The sequence below is a fragment of the Heterodontus francisci genome, chromosome 14, assembly GCF_036365525.1.
Source record: "Heterodontus francisci isolate sHetFra1 chromosome 14, sHetFra1.hap1, whole genome shotgun sequence".
Classification (NCBI taxonomy): Eukaryota; Metazoa; Chordata; class Chondrichthyes; order Heterodontiformes; family Heterodontidae; genus Heterodontus; species Heterodontus francisci.
In genome coordinates, this window is record NC_090384.1 from 19,977,996 (window position 1) to 19,995,412 (window position 17,417).

A 17,417-nucleotide genomic window follows, 5' to 3' on the forward strand; every position below is an offset into this window, starting at 1 on the left:
ATTTGATAATAGAATAAACTTAAAGGCTTTGTATCTGAATACACAAAGCATTTGGAATAAAATAACTGAGTTAACAGCACAAATAGAGACTAATGGGTATGATTTAGTGGTGATTACTGAGACGTAGTTGCAGGGAAACCAGGTTTGGGAATTGAATATCCAAGGGTACTCAGTATTTCGAAAGGATAGGCAGGAAGGAAAAGGAGGTGGTGTAACTTTGTTAGTAAAGGAAGAGAACAGTGCTGTTGAGAAATGATATAGGCACTGGAGATCAAGACGTAGAATCAGTCTGGGTAGAAATAAGAAATAGCAAGGGAAAGAAGTCCCTGGTGGGAGTAATCTATAGGTCCCCAAACATTTGTTCCACAGTGGGGCACAGTATAAACCATGGAATACTGGGGGCTTGTAAGAAAGGTACAGCAATAATCATGGGTGATTTTAATATGCATATAGACTGGATTAATCAAATTGGCAAGGGTAACCTTGAGGGAAAGTTCATTGAATGTATTAGAGATTGTTTTTTGAAGCAATATGTTGTGGAATCAACCAGGGAGCAGGCTATTCTAGATTTGGTATTGTGTAATGAGGTGGGGTTAATTAATGATCTCTTAGTTAAGGATCCTGTAGGGAAGTGTGATCATAGCATGCTAGAATTTCAAATTCAGTTTGAGGGTGAGAAACTAGAGTCTCTCACTAGCATTCTGGAGTTAAACAAAGGTAATTACATATGCATGAGGACAGAGTTAGCCCTAGTGGACTGGGCAGGAAGGCTAAAAGTTTGGACAGTTGATGAGCAGGGCAGATGTTTAAGGAGATATTCAATTCCTCCCAACTAAAATATATTCCAGAGAGGAAGAAAGGTTCTAAGAGGGGAGAAAAACATCCACGTCTAAGCAAGGAAGTTAAGGATAACATAAAGACAAAAACTAAGGCATACCATATTGCAAAGGCCAGTGGCAGGCTGGAAGATTGGGAAAATTTTAAAGATCAACAAAGGGTTACTAAAAAAGTAATAAAAAGAGCAAAGGTAAATTATGAAAGAAAACTGGCACAAAATATAAAAACGGATAGCAAAAGCTTCTATAAGTATATAAAAGGGAAGAGAGTAGCTAAAGTGAATGTTGGTCCTTTGGAGGATGTGACTGGGGAGTTAATTGTGGGAACACAGAAATGGCGGAGACACTAAATCAGTATTTTGCAGTAACATCCTAATAGTAACAGGTAATGCAGAGGTTAAAGAAAGGGAGGAACTTAGAACAATCATCATCACTAGGGAAGAAGTACTGAGCAAACTATTGGAATTGAAGGCAGACAAGTCTCCAGGTCCTGATGGCCTACATCCTAGGGACTTAAAGGAAGTGGCAGCGGAGATAGTAGATCCATTGGTTATAATATTGCAAAATTTCCTGGATGCGGGAAAGGTTCCAGTGGATTGGAAAAATGCTAATATAACACCCTTATTCAAAAAGGGAGGAAGGCAGAAAGTAGGAAACAGTAGACCAGTTAGTCTAACATCTGTCGTTGGGAAATTGTTAGAATCCATTATTAAGGAAGTAAAACAGGACATTTAGAAAGTCGAAACGCAATCCATCAGAGTCAGCATGGTTTTATAAAGGGTAAATCATGTTTGACTAATTTGCTAGAGTTCTTCGAAGCTGTAACAAGCAAAGTGGATAATGGGGATCCTGTAGATGTAGTACATCTGGACTTCCAGAAGGCATTTGATAAGGTGCCACACAAAAGGTTAATACATAAGGTAAGATCACATGGGGTTAGGGGCAATTTATTAGCTTGGATAGAGGATTGGCTAACCAACAAAAACAGAGAGTCGGGATAAATGGGTCCTTTTCTGGTTGGCAAGATGTAACTAGTGGGGTACCACAAGGTTCAGTCCTCGGGCTCCAACTATTTACAATATATATTAATGACTTGGATGCGGGGATAGAAGGTACTATAGCCAAATTTGCAGATGACACTAAAATAGGTGGGATAGTAAGTTACAATAAAGAAATAAGAAATTTGCAAATGGATATGGATAGGTTAGGTGAATGGGCCAAAATTTGGCAGATGGAGTTTAGCCTGGATAAGTGTGAGGTTATCCATTTTGGTCAGAAGAATAGAAATTTATTATCTAAATGGAGAGAAACTTCAGAATGCTTCGGTGCAGAGGGATCTGGGTGTCCTCGTGCATGAATCACAGAAAACTAGTATGCAGGTGCAGCAGGTAATAAGGAAGGCAAATGGAATTTTGGCATTTATCACTAAAGGAATAGAGTATAAAAGTAGGGAAGTGTTGCTGCAACTGTACAAGGCATTAGTGAGACTGCACCTGGAGTATTGTGTACAGTTTTGGTCCCCTTACTTGAGGAGGGATGTAGTTGCATTGGAGGCAGTTCAGAGGAGGTTCACTAGATTGATTCCAGAGATGAGGGGTTTGTCTTATGAAGAGAGATTGAGCAGTTTAGGCCTTTACTCTCTAGAGTTTAGAAGAATGAGAGGAGATCTAATTGAGGTATATAAGATGATTAAAGAGATTAACAAAGTAGATGTAGAGAGGATGTTTCCTCTTGTGGGGAAATCTAGAATGAGAGGTCATAGTTTTAGGATAAGGGGTAGCAGATTTAAAACAGAGATGAGGAGAAATTACTTCTCTCAAAGGGTCGTGAGTCTGTGGAATTCACTACCCCTGAGTGCGGTGGATGCCAGGACATTGAGTAAATTTAAGAAGGAGATAGACAGATTTTTAGTAATGGCTTGAAGGGTTATGGAGAACGGGCAGGAAAGTGGAGTTGAGGCCGAGGTGAGATCAGCCATGATCGTATTGAATGGCGGAGCAGGCTCGAGGGGCTGAATTGCCTACTCCTGCTCCTAGTTCTTATGTTCTTATGTTCTCTCTCTCTCTCCCCCACCTCTATTTACTGTATATATTTGATGCTCTTTCTTTTATGATTAGGTACACTGACGGAAATGCCCCTAGACCCAACAGTGGTCATAACGAAGGTTGTTTTTGCCCAGATGGAAAATTCCTTTTTGCACCATCAGAGATCTGCGTAGACAACTGTGGTAGGCCTATTTCTTTAGTAACAATTTCTATAGTATGCAGTAGGGTCACTGCCAAGTTCCAGGAATTGAATCTAGCCCGGAAGACCACATGATTCATCTCTGAACTGCTCCAATATGTTTGCCACAGCAGCAGGGGAGAGATTTTATTTGCATCTGAGAACTGCAGACAGAATTCTGCATGGTGGGAGCTATGTAATGTACAAGGATAGAAGAAAATTAGCGAAAATAACTCAAAGGAAAGTACATTTCAATCATGTGGTTATTTTGTCAGATGGCCTTATATGCTGCTGGTTGACTATCTCTTGAAGTCTGTGTTATGTCTTCTGATCAGTAATCACTTATTCTCATCTTTCACTTCTCTTTAAATTAGTTTTATCTTTCCTTCCTCGCTGTGGTTATTTAGCTTTTAATGTGTTTTGGTGCTGCATCAGTTTATAAAACATTATTTGTGATTTGTTTTAATCTACCAGAGTGCATAGGACCTGATGGAAAACCAAGGCAGGTAAGTTATTTAGATAAGCAGATGATATCTTTCAGTACTTTTAACATTCATTTCAGTTTTAACCTGAATAAAGATTTCCTAGCATGTTTTTGTGTATTTGTGACAGATTGGTGAAACTTGGCAAAGCAATTGTCAGGACTGTTTCTGCAATAATGCAACACTGAGCACTGTCTGCAAACCCCACAAATGCCCTCCATCGCCACCAATAATATGCAAAGGCCAAGGTTTTGTACCTGTAGTTCAAAGAAGCCAAAGTGACCTTTGCTGTACAGAAACCAAGTGCGGTAAGTTTGACATGTTGCACATTCCGCTCTGTATGAATATTTCACTGTGCAGCAGAGGGATGAGGTATTCCAGTATCTAAAAATGACACAAAATATGTTCAGTACTTTTGCCTATTTGGCCTAGAAGGAGGTTTTGTTTATTTATGTAATGATTTTGATAAATGTTACATTTAGTTCACAAAAGGTTAAGTCCCAGCAACATGAACCACCTAGGCTGTTGATCTAGGACAATAGTTGGAATGCCATATGAAACAGCCATCAAGTTGTGTAGTCTCACAAATCACATCAGTCTTTAGATAATAACCCTACTCCTAGGATAGAATCACAGAATGATTACAGCACAGAAGGAGGCCATTCGGCCCATGTGTCTGTGCCGGCTCTTTGCAAGAGCAACTCACCTCGTCCCACTCCCCTCCAATTTTTTTATCTTCAGATAATTATCCAGCTCTCTTTTGAAGTCCTCAATTGAACCCGCCTCCACCACACTCTCAGGCAGTGCATTCCAGATCCTAACCACTCCCTAGGTAAAAAATGTTAACTTATGTCACTGTTGCTTCTTTTGCCAATCACCTTAAATCAGTGTCATTCGGTTCTGGAACGTTTTTTTTATTTGTTCATGGGATGTGGGCATTGCTGGCTAGGCCAGCATCTATTGCCCAACCTTCTGCCAATGGGAACAGTTTCTCCCCATCTATTCTGTCCAGACCCATCATGATTTTGAACACCTCTACCAAATTTCCTCTTAATCTTCTCTTCTCCAAGAAGAACAGACTCAGCTTCTCCAGCCTATCCACATAACTGAAGTTCCTCATCCTTGGAACCATTCTTGTGAATATTTTTCTGCAGCCTTTACATTCTTTCTAAAGTGGGGTGCTGAGAACTGGATGCAATACTCCAGCTGAGGCCAAGCCAGTGTTTTATTCAGGTTTATCATAACTTCCCTGTTTTTGTGTTTTATGCCCCTATCTATAAAGCCCAGGATCCCATATACTTTATTAACTGCTTTCTCAACCTGCCCTGCCATCTTCCATGATTTGTGCACATAACATCCAGGTTCCTCTACTTTTGCACCCACTTTGCACCTTTAATTTATATTGCCTCTCCTCGTTCTTCCTACCAAAATGTATCACTTAGTACATCTTTGCATTAAATTTCACATTTCACTTGTCCGCCCATTCTACCAGCCCCTATGCCCTTTCGAAGTTTATCACTATCCCCCTCGCAGTTCACATTCTTGCATTAATTTGCATTATTTTCACATTTTGTGTTATCCGCAAATTTTGCAATTGTGCCCGGTCCAACCAGGTCTAGGCCATTAATATGTATCAAGAAAAGCAGGAGTCGTAACATCAACCCCCACGGAACCTCACTATATACCTTACTCCAGTCCAAAAAGCAACCGTTCACAACTGCTCTGCTTCCTGTCACTCAACCAATTTTGCATCTTTAATGCATGAATTATTTTCTTTCAATAAGCCCAGAAAGGGCTTAGATAAACAGACAATGTAATTGTCATAGCCCCCACATCATTGCAGGGGATTTCTCATTCAAGTTGGTAACTTTGATTGACAGCTCAGCAAGCCAATCTTCAATAGAGAGAGATGAGGGAGAGGTCAGCCTTCGTGTCTCTGCTAAAGAAATCAGTTTTGAGCAGTATGAGCATGGGATATTGAGGGAGACAGTGAGGCCTTACCTTCTCTCCAGGTAGTGAGAGAGCCGATGAGACTCTAGGCTGAGGCATGAATGCATGCGATCCATATTAGGAGAGGTTAGTATTAGTAAGTTCAGGGATTCAGACTGTAGCAGGACAAAGTTACATATTTTATGATTTTAGTAAGAAATAGGTAAATTTCACTATGAAAACTTCATTCTGCTCATTCATATATCATAAAATAAACTACTTTGTTAGCTTACAGTCATATTTCATCTTACTAGAGTGTTTTTCAACTTATAGAGTCATTGAGATATACAGCACAGAAACAGGCCATTCAGCCAATCGTGTCTGTGCCAGCAATCAAACACCTAACTATTCCAATAACATTTTCCAGCACTTGGCCCGTAGCCTTGTATGCTATGGCGTTTCAAGTGCTCATCTAAATAGTACTTAAATGTTGTGAGAATTCCTGCCTCTACCACCTCTTCAGGCAGTGCATTCCAGATTCCAACCACCCTCTGGGAGAAACATTTTTTCCTCTAAACCTCCTGCACCTTACCTTAAATCTATCACCCTGGTTATTGACCCCTCCGCTAAGGGAAAAAGTTTCTTCATATCTAACCTATCAATACCCCTCTTAATTTTCTATACCTAAATCATATCTCCCCTCAGCCTTCTCTGCTCTAAGGAAAAAACCCTAGCCTTTTCAGTCTCTCTTCATAGCTGAAATGCTCCAGCCCAGGCAACATCCTGCTGAATCTCCTCTGCACCCTTTCCAGTGCAATCACTTCCTTCCTATAGTGTGGTGCCCAGAACTGTACACAGTACTCCAGCTGTGGCCTAACTAACGTTTTATACAGCTCCATCATAACCTCCCTGCTCTTATATTCTATGCCTCAGCTAAAAAGGCAAGTATCCCATATGCTTTCCTAACCACCTTATCTACCTGTGCTGCTGCCTTCAGTGATCTATGGACAAGTACACCAAGGTCCCTCTGACCCTCTGTACTTCCTACCATTCATTGTATATTCCATTGCCTTGTTAGTCCTCCCAAAATGCATCACCTCACACTTCTCAGGATTAAATTCCATTTGCCACAGCTCCGCCCATCTTAACAACCCATCTATATCGTCCTGTAATCAAAGGCTTTCCTCCTCACTATTTACAACACCACCAATTTTCGTGTCACCTGCGAACTTACTGATCATACCTCCTATATTCAAGTCTAAATCATTAATGTACACTACAAACAGCAAGGGTCCCAGCACCGATCCCTGTGGTACACCACTGGTCACAGGCTTCCACTCGCAAAAACAACCCTCGACCATTACTCTCTGCCTCCTGCCACTAAGACAATTTTGGATCCAATTTACCAAATTGCCCTGGATCCCATGGGCTCTTACCTTCTTTACCAATCTCCCATGAAGGACCTTATCAAAAGCCTTACTGAAGTCCGTATAGACTACATCAACTGCTTTACCCTCATCTACACATTTCGTCACCGCCTCAAAAAATTCAATCAAGTTTGTTAGACATGATCTCCCCCTGACAAAGCCATGCTGACTATCCCTGATTAAACCCTGCCTCTCCAAGTGGAGATTAATCTGTCCTTCAGAATTTTTTCCAGTATTTTCCCAACCACTGATGTTAGACACACTGGCCCATAACCTGGTTTATCCCTGCTACCCTTCTTAAATAATGGTACCACATTTGCTGTCCTCCAGTCCTCTGGTACCTCTCCTGTGACCAGAGAGGATTTGAAAATTTGTGTCAGAGGCCCTGCAATCTCCTCCATGACAACCTGGGATACATCTCGTCTGGGCCTGGGGATTTATCCACTTTTAAGCCCACTAAAACAGCTAATACTTCCTCCCTTTCAATGCTAATATGTTCAAGTATATCACAATCACCCTCCCTGATCTCTACACCTACATCGTCCTTCCCCATAGTGAACACAGATGAAAAGTAATCATTTAAAACCACACCTATGTCCTCCAGCTCCACACACAGATTGCCACTTTTGTCCTTAATGGGCCCTACTCTTTCCCTGGTTATCCTCTTGCCCTTAATATACTTATAAAATGCCTTAGGATTTTCCTTTATCTTGTCCGCCAGTGTTTTTTCACGTCCCCTCTTCACTCTCCTAATTACTTTTCAGAACTTGCCTTCTAAAAACTAGGAGAAAACATGTGGCAGCACATACAAGATTGTGTCCAATGCACACAATAAGGAATATTATTGTTGTGATACCCGAGTCATGATAAACTATAACTAGATATTGGGCAGTAAATGTGTTCGACATGTCATAGGGAACGTAAGGCCCATTTAATGCTTGTGAATAGAGATGTGAGAAAATATCTACCAGAGACCTGTAAATTTGTAACACCCAGCACAATGACAAAAAGTTACAACCTGCGACAGAATCTCCCAAAAAATACAAACCTGAACAAACTTTGTTCACTACTGACAAACATAAACTTTCACTTTCAGCAATAACTTACTATACTGTCTTTCTAAAATGTTGCCCAAAAGTGACAAATGGACCATCAGTTTTAAAGTGCCAAGGTTGAACTACGTTATGTTGTCAGAAGACATCTATTGACTTGGATCACCAGTTTTTCCTGTTATTACAATCATTTTACCAAAACAGGTAACCTTATTACTGTATCAAAGCTAGCAATCTGGTCCACCTTATCAAAACAGTTAACCTGAACCCACAATATTAAAGAAGTTAATATAGTCCCACTATATTATAACTGATAGAAGAAAAGAACTTGCGTTTATGTACCGTCTTTCACAAACTCAAGACATTCCGAAGAAATTTACAGCCAATGAAGTACTTTTGAAGTTTAATCACTGCTGTAATATCGGAAATTCAGCGTTCAAATTGTACTCAGCAAGGTCCCAAATCAGAAATGAGATAACGTTTAGATAATGGACGAGAGTTTCCATTTCAGGCACAATTAGTGATCTGGCTGCAAATTGCAGTCAAAATCATGCTAGATCCGCAAAGTGAAATTTTTGCTCAAATTTCAGCTCAAATTTATGTGCTGACTGTAAAACACAATTGGGCAACATTTTAGAATTTTTTTTTATGGTTTGCAACCTGCTGTGGGTTTATTAATACATCTGTAAATGGGTTTATTACAAAAAGTAAGCATTTTTAAGCAGAGTGTCTAGTCCAGCACCTGTGAGTGACCTGATTTTAAATAACTGGGAATGATTTTTAAAAACTAAAAAGAGCCACTTACTAGCTATAATAATCAGTTTTTTTAAGAAATTAACAAAAATAATTAAAAGCTTTAAAAAGGCTCCTAGTAGTGTCCATGTGCCTTAAAGAAACTTAATTCAAAGAACCTCTTTGAAGACCCGTAAACCAGCACAATTTGTGGAAACTTGCATCGTAATAAATTCGATCTGAGTTATGATATGACCAGTTTAGTGGGCAGGGCCAGCTTCCAGCACAGTGTTTTTTTTAAGTTAATACAATAGATTTCAGAAACTCAATTTATGCTGGGTGTAATTTGTGAAATTCCTTATCTTTTGTGCTGGTTTAGCTGATTTTGGGCAAACTGCTCTGGAAATATCAATGCAACTTAGTGGAAACTCCAGGACAGAGAGACAGGGAGAAACTGCTCCTATTGGCAGAATAGTTGAGTACCAGAGGACAGCGATTTAAGGTGATTAGCAAAAGAATCAACAGCGACATGAGGAAAATTTTTTATGCAGCGAGTGGTTAGGATCTAGAATGCACTGCCTGAGAATGTGGTGGAGGCAGATACAATCAAGGCCTTCAGAAGGCAGTTGGATAGCACCTGAAGTGAAAACATTTGCAGGGCTTTGCAGAAAGGGTGGCGCAGTAGGACTAGGTGAATTGCTCTTGTTTGTGGAAAGCCGCATGGACACGATGGACCAAATGGCCTCCTGTGCTGTAACCATTCTATGATTCTATAAACTGTTGAGGCATTGGCTTTGATTACTGTCTCAGAGGTTTTCTTCCTCCAGTACCAATCAGTTGGTCCCTCATACATTGAATTTCTGCAAGTAAACTGTGAAATTGAGATTTTCTTTTTGCCCTCTTTGACATGGCTGCTGCTCCCAGTTGTCTTCCTTCCTCCTGCTGCACTGGTATGCTGTACCAATCTCTTATTTTTCAATTCCCCCTCTTCTGCTAGCTACCATTCAGGGTACCTCTTGGATCAAGTTCCTGACTCACCACAAAATTCTGCACACTATCTTCCCGGTGCAACTGTGATATGGCAGACTCAAATTACACTCTCTATCCACCTTAAATTATTCAAATACAGTTTCTGGTGATCAATGTTGAAGCAAATGATGGTCATAAGCATTATTCCACCACACCTCCAATGGAGCAAATGTGCAATTGGGATTTTTAGGCCAGGTTCTCAAAGAAACTATTAATAAAGTATTCTGTAATATACAATAGGTAGTGCAAGGAAGAAGAATGTTATAATATCTGGCTTATAAGAACTTCATTGGATTTTGAAATGAAGCATCCGCTACATACCACAATTCCACTTAACCGTTGTGTAAAGTTAAGTCTTTCTGATGTATCTAATTTATGGCTGCCCTTTTTGGGAAAAGAACCTGAGATATCGGCCGGAATTTTACGTCGGGCTGGATGCCCTGCCCATCAGAAGAAAAAGTCAGTGCCTCCGCCGGGCCTGAAAGCTACACAATAATTTTACATGGCTCAGGCCCTTAATTGGCCTCGGACAGGACATCCGCCCCTCTGAGGCTGGAAGTCCCACCTAGAAGAGCTGCTGGCCAATTGGCAAGATGAAAGAAGCCCCAGAATAGAGGTAAGTATGTGGGGCCTACTGGGGACAATCAGCTGTGTCCCGGCAAGGCGGGGGAGGTGGGGCTGCTCAAGGTGGGAGGGTGGGGGGGGGGAGAGGTGCTCCAGTGGGACCAGCTTGTGCCGTGAGAGGTCCCTCCATCGGGCAGAGGATGCCCGATCAGTAGGCCCCCCCCCCTCCCCCGCCACAGTCTGCAAGGAGGCCGGCAGGTTTTAGTCAGCGGTCTTCTGAGCTACTGAACTGCTCGCCTGCTGCAGGTAATATACCAGCAGCGGTGTGAGGACGCATTTAAGTGGCAACGAATTGGACACTTAAGGGCCTTAATTGGCCTGGGGCAGGCAGGCTGTTTGTCCCCTCCCCTGTCGCTGGTAAAGTTGCAGAGGGGAGATGGGGTGGGGGGGGGGGGGGGGGGGGGAGGCAATTTTATGCAACCCTCTGCCCCCTCAAAACTCCAGCCCAATCTTGCAGGGGACGTAAAATTCCGAAATCACCTCAAGGGACAAGCTTTTAAACATGTGTGAACCAAATATAGACAATAATCCCAAAAGCACCATGTAATTTGAACCAAAATTTATTACGGAAGAGTATCAGCTTTTCCTGCTGTTATCTGTGATTACTCCTGGGGTATGTGTTGATGCTTCTATTAAGGAGTAAAGAAGACCCTACAAGTTTGGTAATCAAATCTAGCTCTTTTAATTCTTCTACTCTGCAGGTAGCACCATTGAATTACTACAAAATGTTCACTGATTCACAGCAGTATTAGAAAGTACATTTTTGTTTCATTTGAATAAAACCTTTCTAATTAATATCACTTAGTACCGAGATGAAAGAATAGCTTCCTGCTTTTTAACCAGTGGCAATTTTTGTTCATTTAGAATGTAATATAACCTACTGTCCCACTGTGAAATTTGATTGCAAACCTGGATATGAACCAGTGTACCATATTCATGAAGACAAATGTTGCCCAGATTACACATGTGGTAAGTGTTGCATTTCTCTTTAATCCGAGGTGGGTAACATTTTACTGTTGTTGCCGTAACAATTTGAAGTAACATGCGTACAGTCTGTACCTTAGCTGTAAATTAACTATTAAATTAAAGACATATTATTCTATTTTCAGAGCCAAAGCCCGTGTGTGTGTACAATGACACTGAGTACAAGGTAATTAACATTGGGACATATGTTGGGAGATATGATTTCTCGTTTTGCACCTACTTCTCATTTTGTTCAGTGCATAATTTTCATATTTCTGTCTTGTTCACCAAATTTTGACTTCAAGAATCTCTGGAGCTACAAAATCAGAGCAGCACAAAATTAATAAATAACGTGAACATTGTGTAAGGCAGTTTTACATCATGTGAATTTGCTCTGAAATTGCATGTATAAAATTGTAAAATCGCCTTACTCAACATTACCACTCTCACCATGAAAACTTCCAAACAACTTTTAATGTGAACATGTTGTAAGAAGTAAACTGAAACAGTGCACTTCTTTTTTCATTGCAATATTTATTTAGGAGACTACAATTAAAACTAGAATTTAGTTAAAATAAATGAGTTAATAACTGTGCTAAAGTAGTGCACAAATGGATTTTGTGCAAAGCCATGACGTATCAGATCAAATTAAACCTCCATAGCTTTAATTAACTTTACTGTATAAGAATCCACTCGTTCAGCTGTATAAAAAATCCAACACAATTTTAAAACACCTCTCAGTCGAAGCTTTACCTTTTTTTCCAGCCGGGAATGACTGTTCCTCAGGGCCTATGTAAGAATTGCAAATGTACTAATAAAGTTGATCCATCGACCAAGCACAAGACTATTGAGTGTACTACCATTAAGTGTGATTCTCACTGTCCACTGGTAAGCATCCAATCCACAGATCATTAATGATTCTATTTGAGTTGGTGAAAGGAGAGTAATCATCAATGTTCTGTTTCCTTACAGGGCTTTGAATATAAGGAGGTGAAAGGGCAATGTTGTGGAAATTGTACCCAGGTTGACTGTATAATTGATATGCCAAATAGACCACCAATAATCCTTCAGGTATGCATATTACATTTCAGAAGTCAATCATCATAAGAATCGCATGTAACATTCAAATATGTTGCTGCGTAAGAGACTACTTGAAATATTTAGTGGATTCATCCTTGAACCACATGATGAACTGTATCATAACTTAAGATAAAAAAAAATGATTTGGAATTGTCAAGTGAAAGTGAAGATTTAATCAAAGGAACTGAATTTAAAAAAACTTACACCATTTGGATCAGGTGAGGACCAAGTTGATGGGGTTGAGAAAAATGCAACAGTCCATAAATCAAACATAAGAAAAAGAAACAGTAAAAATTTGGAGATATGATAATTGCTAAGGGCATTGGTAGGCATTTAAATTTGGAAGGCTAATTATAGAATCATAGAATTGTTACAGCACAGAAGGAGGCCATTTGTCCCATCATGTCCATGCCAGCTCTCTGCAAGAGCAATTCAGCGAGTCCCACTCCCCTGCCCTCGTCCCATAGCTCTGCAATTTTTTTCTCTTCAGGTGTTTGTCCACTTACCTTTTGAAAGCCCCAATTGTTTCTACCTTCACCACGCTCTCAGGTAGTGCATTCCAGATCCTAACCATTTGCTGCATAAAAATGCTTTTCCTCATGTCGCCTTTGGTTCTTTTGCCATTTATCTTAACTCAGCGTCCTCTGGTTCTTGACCCCTCCACCAAAGGAACCAGTTTCTCCCTATCTATTATGTCTAGATCCCTCATGATTTTGAACATCTGCATCAAATCTCTACTCAATCTTCTCGTTTCTAAGGAGAACAGCCCCAGCTTCTCCATGAGGTCCCTTGTAAATCATTTCTACAACTTCTCTAAAGCCTTTATATCCTTCCTAAAGTGTGATGCCCAGAATTGGACACAAAACTCCAGATGAGGCCGAACCAAAATTTTATTAATGTTAATCACTTCCACGGCAATCGATTACAAAGTGAAACCAGCCTATTTAAAAAGCCCTTTGGAAATTCATTGGGTGGTACAATTATCCTTTTTATGCTACAGCAAATTGCCACAGCAAATTCCCATAGCACTCCCCACAAATTCTAGGGAACTGAGTTGCACTGTCAATGGTGTGGGTGGAGTCCTAAAATGTGTAAAAGAGTCCCTTGTTCCCAGCAGTGTTAATATATAAATTGTGGGAAATATGTCATTTGATGTATTTTCTGTATTTGTACAATATAATAATGTGCCTCCCCATTCTGGGGAGGGGAGAGTAGCATCATGGTGATGTTACTGGATGAGTAATCCAGAGTCCCAGACTAATGATCTGGCAACATGAGTTCAAATCCCACTGTGGCAGCTTTAAATTGATTTAATAAATTTGAATAAATAAATTAATAATGACCATGAAACTATCTGGTTCACCAGTGTCCCTCAGGGAAGGAAATCTGCTGTCCTCACCCAGTCTGACCTTCATGTGACTCCAGACCCACAGCTCTTAACTGCCCCTGAAATGGCTTCGCAAGCTACTCAGTTGTATCAAACTACTACATCAAAGTTGAATAAGAATTAAACAATAGATGCACTACCCAGCGTCAACCAAGGCAGTGAAAAACTCCCTCCCTAATAGCCCTGTGGATGCATTTACACCACACGGACTGCAGCGGTTCAAGACGGCTCACCACCACCTGTTGAAGGGCAAGTAGGCCTGTGATGCCAACGTCCCAAGAATGCATAAAAAGGAAAAAAAAGAGTGGGCTTTGTGTGGACCCACATCTAAATCCTATGCAAAATCAAATTTCTGCTCATATTACAGTAGTCTTATGATTTGAGGTAAGAAATTCTGGACCCACCAATGAAGGTTTTTTTTTATTCTTTCATTGGATATGGGTATCACTGGCAAGGACAGCATTTGTTGCCCATCCCTATTTGCCCTTGACATCTGAGTGGTTTGCTAGGCCATTTCAGAGAGCAGTTAGGAGTCAACCACATTGCTGTGGGTCTGGAGTCACACATAAGCCAGAGCAGGTAAGGAGAGCAGAGTTCTTTCCCTGAAGGACATTAGTAAACCAGATTAGTTTTGAAGACAATTGATAATAGTTTCATGGAACCATTACTGAGACTAGCCGTTTTAAATTCCAGATTTTTCATAATAAATTAATTGAATTTAATTTCCATGAGCTGCTATGGTGGGATTTGAATCCATGTCCCCAGGGAATTTGCCTGGGCCTCTGGATTACTAGTTCAGTGACATTACCGCTATGCACCAGAGCAAATGCCTCTGATGGATTTACCTAGGCTGGATATTATTCTCACCCAGCAGAGTTGGCAGCACAGTGGTATACAGTAGGGAGGGAGTCGCCCTGGGAGTCCTCAACATTCACTCTGGACCCCATGAAGTCTCATGGCATCAGGTCAAACATGGGCAAGGAAACCTTCTGCTGATTACCACCTACTGCCCTCCCTCAACTGATGAATCAGTACTCCTCCATGTTGAACACCATTTGGAGGAAGCATTGAAGGTGACAAGGACGCAGAATATACTCTAGGTTGGGGACTTCAATGTCCATCAGCAAGAGTGGCTCGGTAGCACCACTACTGACCGAGCTGGCCGAGTCCTCAAGGACATAGCTGCTAGACTGGGCATGTGGCAGGTGGCGAGGGATCCAATAAGAGGGAAACGCATACTTGACCTCATCCTCACCAGTCTGCCTGCCGCAGATGCATCTGTCCATGAGTCTTGGTAGGAGTGACCACCACACAGTCCTTGTGGTGGTGAAGTCCCATTGAGGATACCGTCCATCATGTTGTGTGGCACTACCACCGTGCTAAATGGGATAGATTTCGAACACATCTAGCAATGCAAAACTAGGCATCCATGAGGCACTGTGGGCCATCAGCAGCAGCAGAATTGTACTCAACCACAATCTGTAACCTCATGGCCCAGCATATTCCCCACTCTACCAATACCATCAAGCCGGGAGACCAATTCTGGTTCAATTAACAGTGCTGGAGGACATGCCAGGAGCAGCACCAGGCATACTTCAAAATGAGGTGTCAACCTGGTGAAGCTACAACACAGGACTACTTGCATGATAAACTGCATAAGCAGCATGCGATAGACAGAGCTAAGTGATCCCATAACCAACGGATCAGATCTAAGCTGTGCAGTCCTGCCACATCCAGCCGTGATTGGTGGTGGACAATTAAACAACGAACTAGAAGAAGTGGCTCCACAAATATCCCCTTCCTCGATGATGGGGGTGCCCAGCACATCAGTGCAAAAGATAAGGCCGAAGCATTTGCAACAATCTTCAGCCAGAAGTGCCAAGTGGATGACCCATCACGGCCTCCTCCTGAATTCCCCAGCGTCACAGATGCCAGTCTTCAGCCAATCCGATTCACCCCACGTGATATCAAGAAATGGCTGAAGGCACTGGATACTGCAAAGGCTTTGGGCCCTGACAACATTCCAGCAATATACTGAAGACATATACTCCATAACTAGCCACACCCCCAGCCAAGCTGTTCCAGTACAGCTACAACACTGGCATCTACCTGACAATATGTAAAATTGCCCAGGTACGTCCTGTACACAAAAAGCAGGACAAATCCAACCCGGCCAATTACCTGCCTATCAGTCTACTCTCAATCATCAGCAAAGTGATGGAAGGGGTCGTTGACAGTGCTTTCAAGTGCACTTACTCAGCCGTAACCTGCTCACTGACACTCAGTTTGGGTTCTTCCAGGGCCGCTCAGCTCCAGACCTCATTACCGCCTTGGTCCAAACATGGACAAAAGAGCTGAACTCAAGAGGTGAGGTGAGAGTGACTGCCCTTGACATCAAGGCAGCATTTGACTGTGTATGGCATCAAGGAGCCATCACAAAACTGGAGTTAATGGGAATCAGAGGGAAAACTCTCCACTGGATGGATCATACCTAGCACAAAGGAAGATAGTTCTGGTTGTTGGAGGTCAATCATCACAGTCCCAGGACATCACTGGAGGAGTTCCTGTCCTGGGCCCATACGGTCAGAAGTGGGGACGTGTTCTGATGATTTCACAAAGTTCAGTCCATTCCATATTTTGCAAGACCTGGGCAATATTCAGGCGTGGGCTGATCAACAGCAAAAAATATTCATGCCACACAAGTGCCAGGCAATGACCAAGGGGTGGCACAGTGGCACAGTGGTTAGCACCGCAGCCTCACAGCTCCAGCGACCCGGGTTCGATTCGGGGTACTGCCTGTGCGGAGTTTGCAAGTTCTCCCTGTGACTGCGTGGGTTTCCGCCGGGTGCTCCGGTTTCCTCCCACAGCCGAAGACTTGCAGGTTGATAGGTAAATCGGCCATTGTAAATTGCCCCTAGTGTAGGTAGGAGTTAGGAGAATGGGATTAATGTAGGATTAGTATAAATGGGTGGTTGTTGGTCGGCACAGACTCGGTGGGCCGAAGGGCCTGTTTCAGTGCTGGATCTCTCTATGACTCTATCTCCAACAAGAGAGAATCCAACATCTCCCCTTGACATTCAATGGCATTACCATCACTGAATCCCCCACTATCAACATCCTGGGGACCATTGATCAGAAACTGAACTGGAGTAGCCATGTAAGTACTTTGGCTCTAAGAACAGGACAGAGGTGAGGAATTCTGCGGCGAGTAACTCACCTCCTGACTCCCCAGTGCCTGTCCACCATCTACAAGTCACAAGTCAGGAGTGTGATGGAATACTCTCCACTTGCCTGGATGGGTGCAGCTCCAACAACACTCAAGAAGCTCGACACCATCCAGGACAAAGCAGCCCACTTGATTGGCACCCCATCCACAAACATGCACTCCCTTTACCACCAACATGCAGTGGCAGTAGTGTGGACTATTTTCACGATGCACTGCAGCAACCAAAGCTCCTTAGACAACACCTTCCAAACAAGGAGAGTAGACATGTTGGAACACCACCATCTGCAAGTTCCCCTCCAAGCCACACACCATCCTGACTTGGAACTATATTGCTGTTCCTTCACTGTCGCTGCATAAAATCCTGGAACTCCCTTTCTAACAGCAACGTGGAAGTACTCGCACCTGATGGACTGCAGCAGTTCAAGAT